The sequence below is a fragment of the Heptranchias perlo genome, chromosome 20 (genome assembly GCF_035084215.1).
Source record: "Heptranchias perlo isolate sHepPer1 chromosome 20, sHepPer1.hap1, whole genome shotgun sequence".
NCBI lineage: Eukaryota > Metazoa > Chordata > Chondrichthyes > Hexanchiformes > Hexanchidae > Heptranchias > Heptranchias perlo.
The window spans coordinates 29,857,931-29,872,742 of record NC_090344.1 but is presented as its reverse complement, the minus strand read 5'-3'; the positions used below and the strand labels follow the sequence as shown (position 1 = coordinate 29,872,742).

General features: G+C 43.8%; 3 non-coding genes across 3 annotated transcripts; 1 reads left to right on the top strand and 2 right to left on the bottom strand.

The window, feature by feature from the left end:
• Positions 1–2,963: 2,963 nt before the first annotated feature.
• trnan-guu (transfer RNA asparagine (anticodon GUU)) lies at positions 2,964–3,037 on the bottom strand. The gene has a single exon. It is a non-coding gene; the product is annotated as a tRNA-Asn (tRNA).
• A 6,128-nt stretch (positions 3,038–9,165) lies between these two features.
• On the top strand, positions 9,166–9,247 carry trnas-uga (transfer RNA serine (anticodon UGA)). Its single transcript has one exon. It is a non-coding gene; the product is annotated as a tRNA-Ser (tRNA).
• A 5,491-nt stretch (positions 9,248–14,738) lies between these two features.
• Positions 14,739–14,812, bottom strand: trnat-agu (transfer RNA threonine (anticodon AGU)). Its single transcript has one exon. It is a non-coding gene; the product is annotated as a tRNA-Thr (tRNA).

Here is a 14,812-nt window from a genome sequence, read left to right as displayed (position 1 = left end):
ATAATTACCACAGTCATTTTTAGACTGGACGCCGCACGGTGACTTTGATGTCAGTGACGAGCGACGGGAAAGACCAAAGTGCCATTTGCCCCTCTCACTGTGGCCGTGAAGGACTGTGTCCTGGCTGAAGTTCTGTTCCCACCGGATGATCCTCCCCCCAGATTGTGCTTTCTGAGCTCCAGTCAGGTGATGCTAAACACTCAGGTGGGAAAGACCAAAATCTACAACAAGGTGTTTAAAACATAGCTGATTTATTTAACATATCCAGAATCTTAAACTCCAGCCCAGTTAAAGCGGTTATTAACATCAGCAGAAACAAACCCCAAATGTCAGAATGAATATGGTTCAGTCCTGGATGGGATTAACAGCAGAATCCAACCCCTGCAGTCACTTGTGAACTCGCTGGTGTCTCAGCACGTGTGATGACTGAACGAATCCCTTCACACACATAGAATCATAGAAAGTTACAGAACAGAAGGAAGCCATTCGGCCTATCGTGTCTATGACGGCCGAAAAAGAGCTATCCAACTTAATCGCACTTTCCAACACTTGGTCATAGCCCTGTAGGTTACGGCACTTCAAATGCACATCTAAGTACTTTCTAAATGAGTTGAGGTTTTCTGCCTCGACCACCCTTTCAGACAGTGAGTTCCAGACCCCTAACATCCTGTCCGCTTCTGTGTATCCTGTTACTTTTTCACTGCTGTCCAGAAGTCGATGAACAACTCCCACCAAAGTCTTGCATTCTATTCTGTTACTCATTTCCACGCAAAGCCTTTCTACTGCATGCTCACCTTTACTGATATCTCTTCTTTCTCATGCAGTAATAGTATCCCTCCTCAATATCGCTACTCCACCGCCTTTTCCAATGTCCCGATCCTTTCTAAACGGCTTATAACTTGAAATATTTATCTCCCAGTCATGCCCAGTTTGTAGCCAGGGCTCAGTGATGAGCACTAAGTCATGCACTATAAGCTCAATTTACGCTTCTAATTCCCTTGTTTTATTTCTTATGCTACGGACATTAGTGTATAGAACATTTAATTGGGCATTAAAACTTGTCCTACCCTTATGCCCTGATGTTGTGTTTAACATACTTGGTAAATAAGGTTGGTGAGCTGCAGACACAAGTGGTAACATGGGATTATGTTTTCGTGTCAATAATGGAGACCTGGCTCAAACAAGCGGAGGAGTGGCCACTTACATAATCCTGGCTACAACGTATTCAGGAAAGGCAGGGGATAAAAGTTGGGGTGTGGGCCAGGCACTATTGATCAAAAATACTGTTACAGCGGTAGAAAGGTTCGCCATGCTTAAGGGTTCAAAGGCAGAATCTATTTGCTTAGAATTAAGGAACAAGTGAGGAGCTATTACGCTGCTGGATGCAGACAATAGGGGGGCAACTAGTGGGAAGGAGATGGAGGAGCAAATTGGCAGCAAATTGCAGAAAGATGCAATAATTTTAGAGCATTGATAAAAGGGAACTTCATTTATCCGAATATAGACTGGGAAAGAGCAGTGCAAAAGTCAAAGAGGGCGAGCAATTCCTGAAATGTGTCCAAGAGAACTTTCTTAATCTGTATGTTTTCAGCCCAACGAGGAAGGAAGCAGTGCTGGATTTATTTAGGGGAAAGAAGTGGGGCAAGTGGAGCATGATTCAGTGGGGGAGCATTTGCAGCAGGTTTAGTATAGTTATGGACAATGCAAGGAAATATCAAGCATGAAAATACTGAACTGGGAAGAGCGAATTTCAGCGAGTTGAAAAGTGATCGGGTCCAGGTGGATTGGAATCAAAGATTGGCAGGTAAAACAGTAAATGAGCAATGGGAGGCTTTGAGTGAGGAAATAGTTCGGGTACAGACTGGACACATTCTTACTCGGGGAAAGGTTGGGCATGCAAAACTCGAGCTCCCTGGATGACAACAGAATATTTGAGACAGCATTTTGTACATTCTGACTACCAATGTCCGGACAGGTGTGCCCGCGGTTATCAACCACAACCTCGTCACCTCCACGCTGAAACAAAAAGGGGCCACATTCTGCTTCAGTGAGATGAAATCCGAGAGCGGTTTCAAGGTCAATTGCAAGTGCAAGCAGAATGCATTCAGAGGACGTGAGATCATTGAGATACCGACAAACACCCTGCCAGTTTGAACAGCAGCTCAAGATCAAAAGTCGGGGGGGGGGAAAAAAATGAGGGCTTGTCCGGGATTTGAACCCGGGATCTCTCACATATTTCAAACAACAAACCCGGAGCGAGAATCATACCCCTCGACCAACGAGCCCGCTGAGCAAAAAAAAACAAGCAGTAGTTTCTGAGTATCAGCGGCCACTTTCCCCAAATCTCCTTCAAAGTTCCGTTAATAAAAATGTGTCCGTACATTAGTGAAGAATCATAAAGCCAATTTCTTCACTGTTGTGTTTTGTTTAGGGCTCCTGACGCTGATAAAGATGATTGGGGACAGTTGATGAGTTAATGGTTGTAAGGGCGCAGATACTCCGGTGCAACGGTGCAGATACTCCAGTGTGAGGGTGCAGATACTCTGCTGCAAAGGTGCAGATACTCCGATTTAAGGGAGCAGATACTCGGATGTGAGGATTTGTTGCCGCGACTGAAATGCGGCTTAGAACTGTTGTTATTATCCAAGGCAGCGCTGCAGGATCCTTTCATGATCTCTCACAAATCAACTGAAACCGTTCGGAATGTGAATACAATTTTGCGTTTCCAAAATAAAAGGGAGTGACATTCATTGTGGAAACAGTCTGGTGTCGGTCACTGCAGAAATATCGATGTCAGACCTTGTCTGTCAAGAAGAATTCAGATTTCGGCGAAGCCAATCACAGGTGAAATGATGGAAGATCGGCCGCACTCAGCTGGCCATCGAAACCGGGCATTTGTTTTGCAGTCAAAACAAACATCAGAACCAGGAAATGCGAGACCATGAAGATAAAAGTTTCCCGACCGTCCCTGGGTGGGATCGAACCACCAACCTTTCGGTTAACAGCCGAACGCGCTAACCGATTGCGCCACAGAGACAGCACACGTTTGCTGCTGAACTACTGATTCAACGAACTAAAAATTCAGATTGCAGCGATCAAAATAAATTCTCTCTGCTCTCAGTTTACTTTTCCAAAATAAAGTGTGTGAAGTTTGCACGACCGAAAATCTGTGCTCTATTATTCCTGAACATTAAACTCACCTTGCCATTAAACACCTGTATGTTGGAAGACTCCGTCCCCTCGTGGTCGAGAGGATTGATTTCTCGAGCTGTGATTCGCCATTCTCTATTCCAGTAATATTCAGGTTTGCTGAAAATGAGATGAGATGAAATGAGCAGGTCCGACGAGCAGGTCTGTGACACGACTCGGTGTTTACAAAGATGTCTCTTGCACTTACAGTGAAGCGGACGGCAGTTTTCACTCTTAAACCAGTAACCATGATGTTCAGAAAAAGTGTGGCCGAGACAAACTCGATTTCAGCGCGGTGACACTGGGTCAGAGTAAAGTTCAGTTCATGCGATTGCCGAGTGGCGAGAAGGTGGATTTGGAACTCCTGTGCGGCTGCACTGCGAGTTGTCCAGATCTGCTTGGAGCGATATTGACTTCAATTCATCACTGACAGGGACAATTTGATTCCAAGATTCTTTTTCTCTGCTGCTTGGTGAGATTTCAAAAGTTGTGAATGACCCATACCGACCCCAAACTCGTCACTTGCACTCTGACAGATGTAACGCGGTCACACTCTTCACTTCAGTGAGATGAAAGCCGGGAGCGATTTCACGGTCGAATGCAATGGCGAACAAAACTCATTCCAAGAAAGTGCAGGTAATTGAGGTGCCTTTAAATTCCTAACTGTTTGCACTGAACTTCTTCCCAAAGCTTTTAACATTCACGTGGAGCGATTTGGGGACTTCTTTTCCATCTTTGCAAAAGTTTCAACCGCAGGTCAAAATCAAAAGTCGAGGGCGGAATGAGACGCCTTCCAGAAATTTGAGAACCAGGGAAGCAGACTTGAGTGCAAGGTTCTGTTTATTGAGAAGAAGCAGATAAAATATTAATTCCGGAACGATCCAGAATCTGATCAGCTCGAAAAGTAACGGTTACCCCGTGATTTGAACACGCAGCCTTCTGGTGACGCAATAAGTCATGAAGATTGAAGCAGGAAGTTGAAAAGTGGGAATTGATAGATTCAGTAAGTGGGCAAAACTGCGGCAAATATAGTTCAATGTGGGGGAGAGCGAGGTCATCCACTTTAAATCTAAGAAAGATAAATCAGAATGTTTTCTAAATGGTGAGAAACTGGGAACTGTGGAGGAGCAGAGAGATTTAGGGGTCCAAGTACAGAAAGCGCGACCAACTAGCGTACAGGTCCAGAAATTAATTAAAATGTCTAATGGACCGTCAGTACGGCCGGTTAACTCAGTTGCTTTAAGTGTGTTATAACGCCTCAATCACGGATTCGATTCTTACAATTTACTTTATTTATTTTGGCTTTTTATAACTTTTGAAATCGAAGCTTACAAAAAAATATATAAAGACAGATTCGAGGGGACAGTTTTTTGAATAACATCCATTCTCACTTTGCCCCTGGACCGGAGAAACGCGCCTTTCTTTTTATTCAGGTTTTTTTTAGCAACTGACCCTGTGGTGCAATGGCAAGTGTGTTGGACTTCTACTTGTTTTGTTTGATAAGCCATTCAAAGGCTGTGGATTCGAGTTGCAACGGCGTTGGATTTTAGTTCGGGAGCTGGGAAGTGAAATTTTACAGCAAAACCGCAACAGGATCATTAATGTCCGTCAAGGATGTGAAACTGCCCCCGACACTTGATCTTACACAAGTGGCTCCAGTCACACCCGAATTCATGATTCTTAAACCACTCTGAGCTGAATTGGCGAAACTCTCTCAAGAAGGAGACTCAACATCTGCTCAGACTGAAAGTCAATCTGCTGGACTTCCGGCTCTGTCAGACTGCATGTTCCTTCAGATCGGTTTCCAACTGGACACATTCATCCTGCTGCCGTGGCAGCATTGGTGCTTCAGGGGTAGAATTCTTGCTTGCAGTCATTCTATTCCTGTAAAACTAGCTCCTGAAGTGCAGGATGGAAAGTATCCTGGCTGAGCGGCCTCTGGCGCTGGTTTAAAGCTCCAGTTAAATCCCACGATTTGAAGATGGATCAAAGTCATAGTTTGTGTCTCTAAAACCGCAGCCTCCCTCCTGTAAACAACTAATACTAAACATCTCATCTGGTCTTGCAACCGCGTAGTCCGGAGGAACCACATGGCAATTCAGATAATTAAATGAATTTTGGAACATATCAATTGTACCTTCAACTTCGGTCGAAATGTTCACAAACAAAAGGTTTGTTTGATCTCGGTGAGATTCGAATTAAAAACCCCGGCATTTCCTGAGCCTGCAACTCAAATAAGGACTGATTGCGCCGCTGGAGCCCGGTCACTCTGATCACCTGTCCCACTCTGCTGGAAAGAATCTGAAGGTGAGATTTCCTTACCTGTGGAAACTTGTCCTGTCCCCGTGATGAAACTAATATCTGCACTTTCACTTTCAGCTTCTTTCACATCCTCTGCTCCATTGCACTGCAATCGGGATTTCTGTGAACAGGTCAAAATGGATATTTGCAGAAATTCTGTCAGTGGTAAAATTAGAATCGAGAAACGCACCAAACATTGAAACCAGCGATTTAAACCACCAGCTCACACTTCCACAAAACAAGGCCTGTCTTTAAAGGTCTGTTTAATGATCGAATAAATTAATTGAAGCCATTTGACCGCTTTTGCCTCGTGCTGGGGTTGTTCGCCTTAGAGTAGAGAAGGTTCAGAGGAGATTTGATAGAAGTGTTCAAAGTCATGAAGAGTTTAGATAAAGTAAATAAAGAGAAGCTGTTTTAATTGGCGGAATGGTCGGGAACCAGAGGACACAGATTTGAGGTGATTGCAAAAGAACAAAAGGCGATATGAGGAAAAACTTAATTACACAGCGAGTCGTTCTGCTCTGGAATGCGCTGCTTGAAAGAGTGGTGGAAGCAGATTCAATCGTGACTTAAAAAAGGAATTTGAAGGGGAAAAATACAGAGCACCGGGAAAGGGCCGGGGAATGGGACTAATTGGATGGCTCTTATAAAAAGCCGCCACGGGCTCGATGAGCCGAATAGACTCCTTCTGTGCTGTAACCATTCTATGATTCGATGGACAGAAGCGGTTAGAATGAATGGGCGATCGGTTGTGGGTAACAGGGAAATTTTCGACTGGTTGTCCGGTTGTGTTACTGACTGCTCCTTGTTCTCGGATTATGGTTTTCATTTTGGCCGTTTCACTGTTTCATATGTGAGAGGTCCCCATTTCAAATCCCAGAACCCTCCTGTTTCACTATTTCCAGTGAGGATTCACTCATTTCTTTCTCACATCTTTTCAGCGTTGCAGAAAGCAGGATTGATTTAATTCTCGAGCATATTTGAGGACAAGGGGTCGGAATGCAGCCGGTTTATCGACGCAACACACATGGAGAAAGTAAAATGTCTCACGGCGGTTTGCAGATTGAAACTGAAGGTGAATTTATCCCAATTCAGGCGATCTCAGAGGAGCAGAATAAAAATGCTCCTTAATTGGTCGGGAATATGAACCCTGTTCCCTCGCGTGGTAAGTGCAAATTCTACCAGTGAAACAGCAACGTTTGCATGGAATCGGGCTCTCTGTGTCCAGTTGGAAACCTGTTTGAAACAACATATAATTTCACAAATCTCCTCTGAGTACCTTGCACATTCTGATTTACAGCCCTGCATTACTAGCACTCGCTGCTTGTGATGGCCGAGTGGTTAAGCCGTTACATCTAAAACTCGACAGGGTCTTTCGGTGAATCATTGGAATCCTGCTCACGGCGCCATTTTTTACAGTTTTGTTCAATGCTCAAATAAATATGAACTGGAGATAACGGGCCGCATTTCCTTCTCTCAGATAGATCCTTCACCGCGGCAGACCTTTTAATTGGGAGCCCAGTGGTCTCTTGCAAAACTTCAAGGTGCTTGAAGGAAACTTCACAATAATCCACAACTGGAGTATTGTGTCCAATTCTGGGCACCGCACTTTAGGAAGGATGTGAAGGCCTTAGGGGTGGCGCAGAAAAGATTTACTGGAACGGTTTCAGGGATGAAGGACTTCAGTTACGTGTAAAGACTGGAGAAGCTGGGCTTATTCTCCTTAGGGCAGGAAGGTTGAGAGGAGATTTGATAGAAGTGTTCAAAATCATGACGGGTTTAGATAAAGTAAATAAAGAGAAACTGCTCCCGTTGGCGGAATGGTCGAGAACTAGAGGGCACAGATTTACGGTGGTTGACAAAAGAACCAAAGGCGATATAAGGAAAAACGTTTTAAATCAGCGAGTAGTTATAATCCGGAATGCATCGCCTGAAAGGGTGGTGGAAGCAGATTGAATCGTGACTCTCTAAAAGGAATTGGATAAGTATTTGAAGGAAAAATATTAGCGGGTCTACAGGGAAAGAACGGGGGAATGGGACGAACTGGATTGCTCTTAACGAGAGCCGGGGAAGGCTCAATGGGCCGAATGGCCTCCTTCTGTGCAGTAACGATTCTATGAATGTATGATTCCATCTCTCTCAAGCTTCATTTCAAATTCTGCTAACTTGATAATCAAGCTTTTTTTCTATACTTAGATCTCTCTATCTCTCCCTGTCTCTGTCCCTCTCTGTTTTCCCCTGATGGACTTCTCAGGCTTCGTTGAACGGCCAAAGCTCATCGAACCTGCGACACCAGCAGAGAACGGTAAAGATCGAAAGACTGAGACGGTCGGAAAAGTAAAGGGCCAACCCAGATGAAGAATTCGTAGCCAATGTCCACATATTGATGTCTCTTCGTCCTCATAGTGAAAACATCAGTACTTTTAGCCCAGTATAAAAACAAAGTCTTGTATTTATAAAGCGCTTTTCACGACATCAAGACGTCCCAAAGCGCTTCACAGCCAATGAAGTATTTTTGAAGTGTAGTCACTGTTATACTTGTGGTGGAGTGGATAATCTGCGGATGCCGAGACAGACAACAATGTAGCTTTAGAGCAATTAATTCTGCAAAGTCTCACTTGATATTACAACTCGCACATTCGAAACGAATGTGGTAAAGCGAGGCTAATATTGTTGATATGAAATAGTTAATGTACGTCTTCACATTGCCGTACATCGGAATAGAAAAAGTGATAGGATGTAGAGAATGGTGGCCGATCGGCTGTGGGTGGCACCGAATTCTGCATTGGTTCACCCCTCTGTTATCAGTGGGTCGTTGGTCTTGGTGTATGATTCTCGCTTTGGGGATTTGCTGATTGTTATGTGAGAGATCCCGGACGAGCCAGACGGTGATACCATTTTTAGTTCAAAATCACGAATTGGCTTCTCACGTCTTGTCAGATGTGCAGTCGGCAGGATTGTATTAATTTCAGTGCATGGAGGACAGAATGCAGAGGTTCTGTCGACGACAACACACATGGAGAAAGGAAAATGTCACAAGATGGTGTTCAAATTGAAGCTTAATGTAAATGTATCCGAATTCACGTAACCTCATGAATGGAGAATGAGAAATGCTCCTCCATTGAGCGGTGGTCGAACCCGCGCCTCCCGCGCAGAAAGCAAGAATTTGATCACTGAAATAACAAAGTCCGCACAGCAGCCGGTGGTATGCGCTCAGTTCGAAACCTGTCCAAAAGAACATACAGTCTCAGAGTTCTCCTGTCATAACCTTCTGCATTCTCTTCTGCAGCCGTGTCGGATTTGTCGCTTGCAGCAGCGATGACCCAATGATTAAAGCGTTAGACTTGCAATGTGATTTTCCAAACCAGCTTCGACGCAACACACGTGGAGAATGGAAAATGTCTCAAATGGTGCGCAGATTGAAGCTGAGGGCGAATGTCGCACAATTCACACGATCTTATGAATGGAGAATGAAAATAATCCTAAACGAACCGGAAATCGAACCCCGGTTTCTCACGTGATAAATGAGAATTCTATCACCGAAACAGCAAAGTCAGCACATTAACACGCTGTAAGTTTCCAGTTGGAAACCTGTCTGAGAGAACAAAGTGTCACAGATCTCGTGTGATAACCCTACGCATTCTGATTTATAGCTGTGCATGATCGATCTTTGCCGCTGCGATGGCCGAGTGGTTAAGGCGTTGGACTTGAAATCCAATGGGGTTTCCCTGCACAGGTTCGAATCCTGTTCACAGCGCTACTTTTTAAAGTTTGTTCAGTGTTCAAATTAATATGAACTTGAACGAACGGACCTTGTTCGCTCCCTCAGAGAGGTGCTCCATCGCCAACGACGCTTTTAACTCGGAGCCCAATGATCTCTTGCAAAATTGCAAGACACGTGAAGGAATCTCTCCCAAGTTCCATTCTAAATTCTGCTCGTTCGCAGAACTTGACATTTATACAATTTATTTCTGTGTTTTAATCTCTCCCTGTCTCTGTCTCTTGACTTTGCCTGTTTTCTCCTGATGGACTTCTCAGGCATCGTGAACAGCGAAGAATGATGGAACCTGCAACACCAGCAGAGAAGGGTAAAGATGGAAAGACTGAGACGGTAGGAAAAGAAAAGGTGCAACCCAGCTGATGAATTCGTAATTAATGTCCACACATTTATGTTTCTTCCCCTCACAATGAAAAATTCAGCAATTTGAGTACAGTACACTTATGGTAGAGTGTATAATATGCGGATGTTGAGACCGACAATCGAACCTTTGCCGTGGTGATGAAAGCGCCGAATCCTAAACACTAAACCCCAAGGAAATGCTGAAAATTCTTTGCTGCGAACAAGCAGAGCAACGCAGCCTTTCCTACTTGGCCCTTTGTAATTCAGATCATTTCCCTGCCAAACAAACTGCTCGCACAAAATGGCATTTTCTGTTCGAAATAATATCGCGACAGAGGTGATGTTCAGGCAATGACATCACCAAGTGCAAGTAGACATGTACATGAAATGGAAAGTGAGGTAAAATACGACCACAAGCTGCTGATGGACATGTTTCCATTTCCAAAATTCACGCACCGAATGCAGCTGCTGGGAAAGCTGCAAGGTCACGCAGGTCCATCGTGAATCATTTGAAGTAACTGACAGTTTCAAGTGGCATCTCCTGCTGCTTCTGTGGGGAGTGAGAGAGAGGCACTGTCGGTATTTGCGTGAAGTTTGATTTTGCACAGAACTGCACAGAGAAACAGCAAATATACCGGTGCTGTGAGATGTTCTATATTATTCATATTTAGCCACAGGAATATCCGCAGTCAGAAGCTGAAAAGAAGGAGAGATAAGAGGCCTGAGAATAAACACAGAGCTGAATGAATTATGAAAGAGCGAAAGAAAAACTAATGTCATCCGTTCCACTTTGTCTCGTGCGCAATCTTGGGAGCTCCCCAATGGCCTGGTGGTGAGAATTCGGTACTCTTACCGCCGCGAGGTTCGATTCCCAGTCAGGGAATTAACTTTAAAAAGAGTTATGAACTTATTAAATTAATTACATGAAGCTAATTAAATCCTGTTCGCAGTTGAATCCCTGTTTTAATCACCATGAATCAATCGATAACTTTCTACTTCAGACTGAAGGCGATGTTGACGTGGTTACCGAGAGACAGTCAAAACTTTAATAAGACTTTTATGCTTTGAATGTGATGAATTTTTTTCATTTTATAGACTGCATCTTAAGAGTGGGATTAAAAACGCAGTGGAGTCGTTGTTAAATTTAACATTAACTGGCAATTGTCGCTGTTTATCACAGGAGCTCCCGAACTGGTTCTCCGATCAAGATGAAAGTAACGCAACGAGGAACATCTGATACAACACGAAAGGCATCGGGCTATGACAAAAATCCCCACCGTTTTGCTTTTCCAAAATAAAGGGTGTGAAATTTATTCTCTGAACATCGGAACAGTCTGGTCTCACTCACTACAGAAATCTCCATGTCACAGCGAACCAGCTCTCCTGCTGCGAATGCGGCCTCCCTTCGGGCCTTTCGGGGGCTTGTCTGTCAAGGAGAATAGTAATTACCGTGAAGCCAATGTTCCATTCCTTTATATGATTCATGTGCCTGATTTCCGACCGCAGGGTAAATGGTGGAATATCAGCCCTGCTCAGTTGGCAATGATTCCGGTACATTTTCTTGATTCCAAAACATGCGTTGAAACCCTGGAACTTTGAGGCGATGAATCCTGAGGAAAAATAAAATAAGGGCTCGAACAATCAAACTTTCACACTAACGGATAACACCGCCGAGAACAGGTGAAGAGATCACCTGCTAAACCAATAATTCACTGGGCTAAACTTTGAGATTGCAGCGGCCAATATAACAACTGTCTGCAGTCAGTGAAAAATGAATGATTAAAGCTTGTCGGAGTGAAAATCCAACCAGCCAGTCTTCACTCTTACACCAGCAACTATGAAGAAAAACATGCCGGAGAAATACTCGATTTCAGTGCGGTGACACTGGGCCAGAGTAAAGTTCATTCAATATAATTGCCGAGTGGCTGGAGGGTGGATTTGGAACTCCTGACCGATTGCACCACGCATTTTCCAGATCTGCTTGGATCACCAATCCCTTCAGCTCATCACTTAGAGGGACAATTCGATTCTCGGTTTCTTTTTCCTGACGATTGATGAAATTTTACAAATTGGAAGCGATCAATATCAAAGCTAAACACGCCACCGACATGATCACAGATGCAAAGCGGCCACACTCTGCTTCAGTGAGATGAAAGTCAAGAGCGATTTCACGGTCGAATGCAATGGCTAACAAAATTCATTCAACGAAAGTTCAGGTCGTTGAGGTGCCTTTAAAGTCCTGATTGTTTCTATTGAACTTCTTCCCAAAGCATTTGAGATTCACGTGGGACGATTTGGGGACGTTATTTTCTTTTGTGCAACAGTTTCAACTGCAGTTCAAATCAAAATTCCTGGGACGACAGTTGTTCACAATTTATCGGTGCTGGGACCACTGCTGTTCACAATTTATCGGTGCTGGGACCACGGTTGTTCACAATTTATCGATGCTGGCACAACTGTTGTTCACAATATATCAGTGATGGGACCACTGTTGTGAACACTTCATCAGTGGTGAGACCACTGTTGTTCACAATTTATTGGTGCTGTGACCACTTTTGTTCAAAATTTACATTCATGATTTGGACACGGGAATCGGAAGTACAATTTCAAAATTTAGGGACGACACCTAATTGCGAGCTGTAGTTAATACAAAGAAAAATGCGAATAATAAAGGAAGACATTAGTAAATTTGCAGAATGGGCGTGTAAATGGCAAATTAATTGCAATATTTATTATATACTCCCTTGCCTTTTTGCCCCCCCCCCCCCACTAAATGCATTACCTCACACTTCTTCAGATTGAATTGCATTTGCCACTTTTCTTTCCACCTGTCTGCTCTATGGATATCTTCCTGCAGTCGACAGCTTTCCTCCTCACTTTCAACCACAGGAACAATTTTTGTATTAGCTGCAAATTTCTTCATCATGCCCCCTACATTTAAGTCTAAATCAATGATCTGTACCACGAAAAGCAGGGACCTAGTACGAAGCCGCATGGAACCCCACTCGAAACAGCCTTCCAGTCACAAAAGCACCCGTCGACCACATCCGCTTGCTTCCTGCTACTCAGCCAATTTTGGATTCAACTTGCCAATGTCCCTTGCATCCAATGGGCTTTTACATTTTTGACAAATATGCCCTGTAGGACTTTGTCAAAAGCCTCGTTAAAATCCATGTTGACTACATCAATCGCGATACCCTCATCGATCCTCCTTGATACCTCCTCAAATAATTCAATTCAAACGACCATCCCTTAACAAATCCACGCTGACTGTCCTTGATTAATCCGTGCCTTTCGAAATGACGATTCATACTCCCCATCGAGTTTATGCTGACTGGCCTATATTTACTCGATCTTTCCCTTTCTCCCTTTTTAAACAATGGTACAACGTTAGCAATCCTCAAATCCTCCTGCACGACGCCTTTTGCCAGGGTGGATTGGAAAATGATGGTCAGAGCCTCCGCTATTTCCTTCCTTGCTTCTGTTAACATCCTGGGATATATTTCATCTGGACCTGGAGATTCAGGTCGAGCGATTTGGGGACGTTATTTCCTTTTATGCAAAAGTTTCAACTGCAGTTCAATTTCAAAATTCCTGGAACCACAGTTGTTCATAATTTATACATGCTGGGACCACTGCTGTTCACAATTTATCGGTGCTGGGACCACTGTTCACAATTTATCAGTGCTGGGACCACTGTTGTTCACAATTTATCGGTGCTGGGACCACTGTTGCTCAAAATCTATCGCTGCTGGTACCACTGTTTTTCAGAATTTATCGGTGCTGGGACGACTGTTTTTCAAAATTTGTCGGTGCTGGGACCACTGCTGTTCACAATTTACATTTATGATTTGTACACTGGAATCGGAAGTACAATTTCAAAATTTAGGGACGACACCTATTTGCGAGCTGAAGTTAATACAAAGGAAAAATGCGAATAATAAAGGAAGACATTAGTAAATTTGCAGAATGGGAGTGTAAATGGCAAATTAATTACAATGTTTATTGTACACTCCTTTGCCTTTTGCCCCCCCCCCCTCAACTAAATGCATTACCTCACACTTCTTCAGATTTAATTGCATTTGCCACTTATCTATCCACCTGTCCGCTCTGTGGATATCTTCCTGCAGTTGACAGCTTTCCTCCTCACTATCAACCACAGGACCAACTCTTGTATCATCTGCAAATTGCTTCATCATGCCCCCTACATTTAAATCTAAATCAATGATCTGTACCATGAAAAGCAGGGACCTAGTACGAAGCCGCATGGAACCCCACTCGAAACAGCCTTCCAGTCACAAAAGCACCCGTCGACCACAACCGCTTGCTTCCTGCTACTCAGCCAATTTTGGATTCAACTTGCCAATGTCCCTTGGATCCAATGGGCTTTTACATTTTTGACAAATCTGCCCTGTAGGACTTTGTCAAAGCATCGTTAAAATCCATGTTGACTCCATCAATCGCGCTACCCTCATCGATCCTCCTTGATACCTCCTCAAATAATTCAATTCAAACGACCATCCCTTAACAAATCCACGCTGACTGTCCTTGATTAATCCGTGCCTTTCTAAATGACGATTCATACTTCCCATCGAGTTTAGGCCGACTGGCCTGTATTTACTCGATCTATCCCTTTACCCCTTTTTCAGCAATGGTACAACGTTAGCAATCCTCAAATCCTCCTGCACGACACCTTTTTCCAGGGTGGATTGGAAAATGATGGTTTGAGCCTCCGCTATTTCCTTCCTTGCTTCTGTTAACAACCTGGGATCTATTTCATCTGGGCTTGGAGATTCAGGTCGAGCAATTTGAGGACTTCTTTTTCCTCTTTGCAAACGTTTGTCCCGCAGGTCAAGATCACAAGTCTTGGTCCAAATTAGGATGTCTTCCGGCTTTGAACCTCAAATCGTGAATTATACCCCGATCCCAACGAGCCCAGAAACAAGAACGTGTCCTTAAATTAACGTGTTACAGACACATTCTCTGAGAGATCTGTCTGTGGAATGAAAGGGCGTTTTTGAACAGTCATTCTGTTATCCGTTTCGTCCTGAAACCTGAACAAATACGAACACCACAATGTTATTTTGTCGCTTTCTTCCATAAATTAGGTAAAATAATGAACTGCACAAGGCACTATTGGGAGTTGAACCCAGGTTCTTCTGTTTACTAGAGAGATGCTTTAACCAACTAAGCCACAGCGCC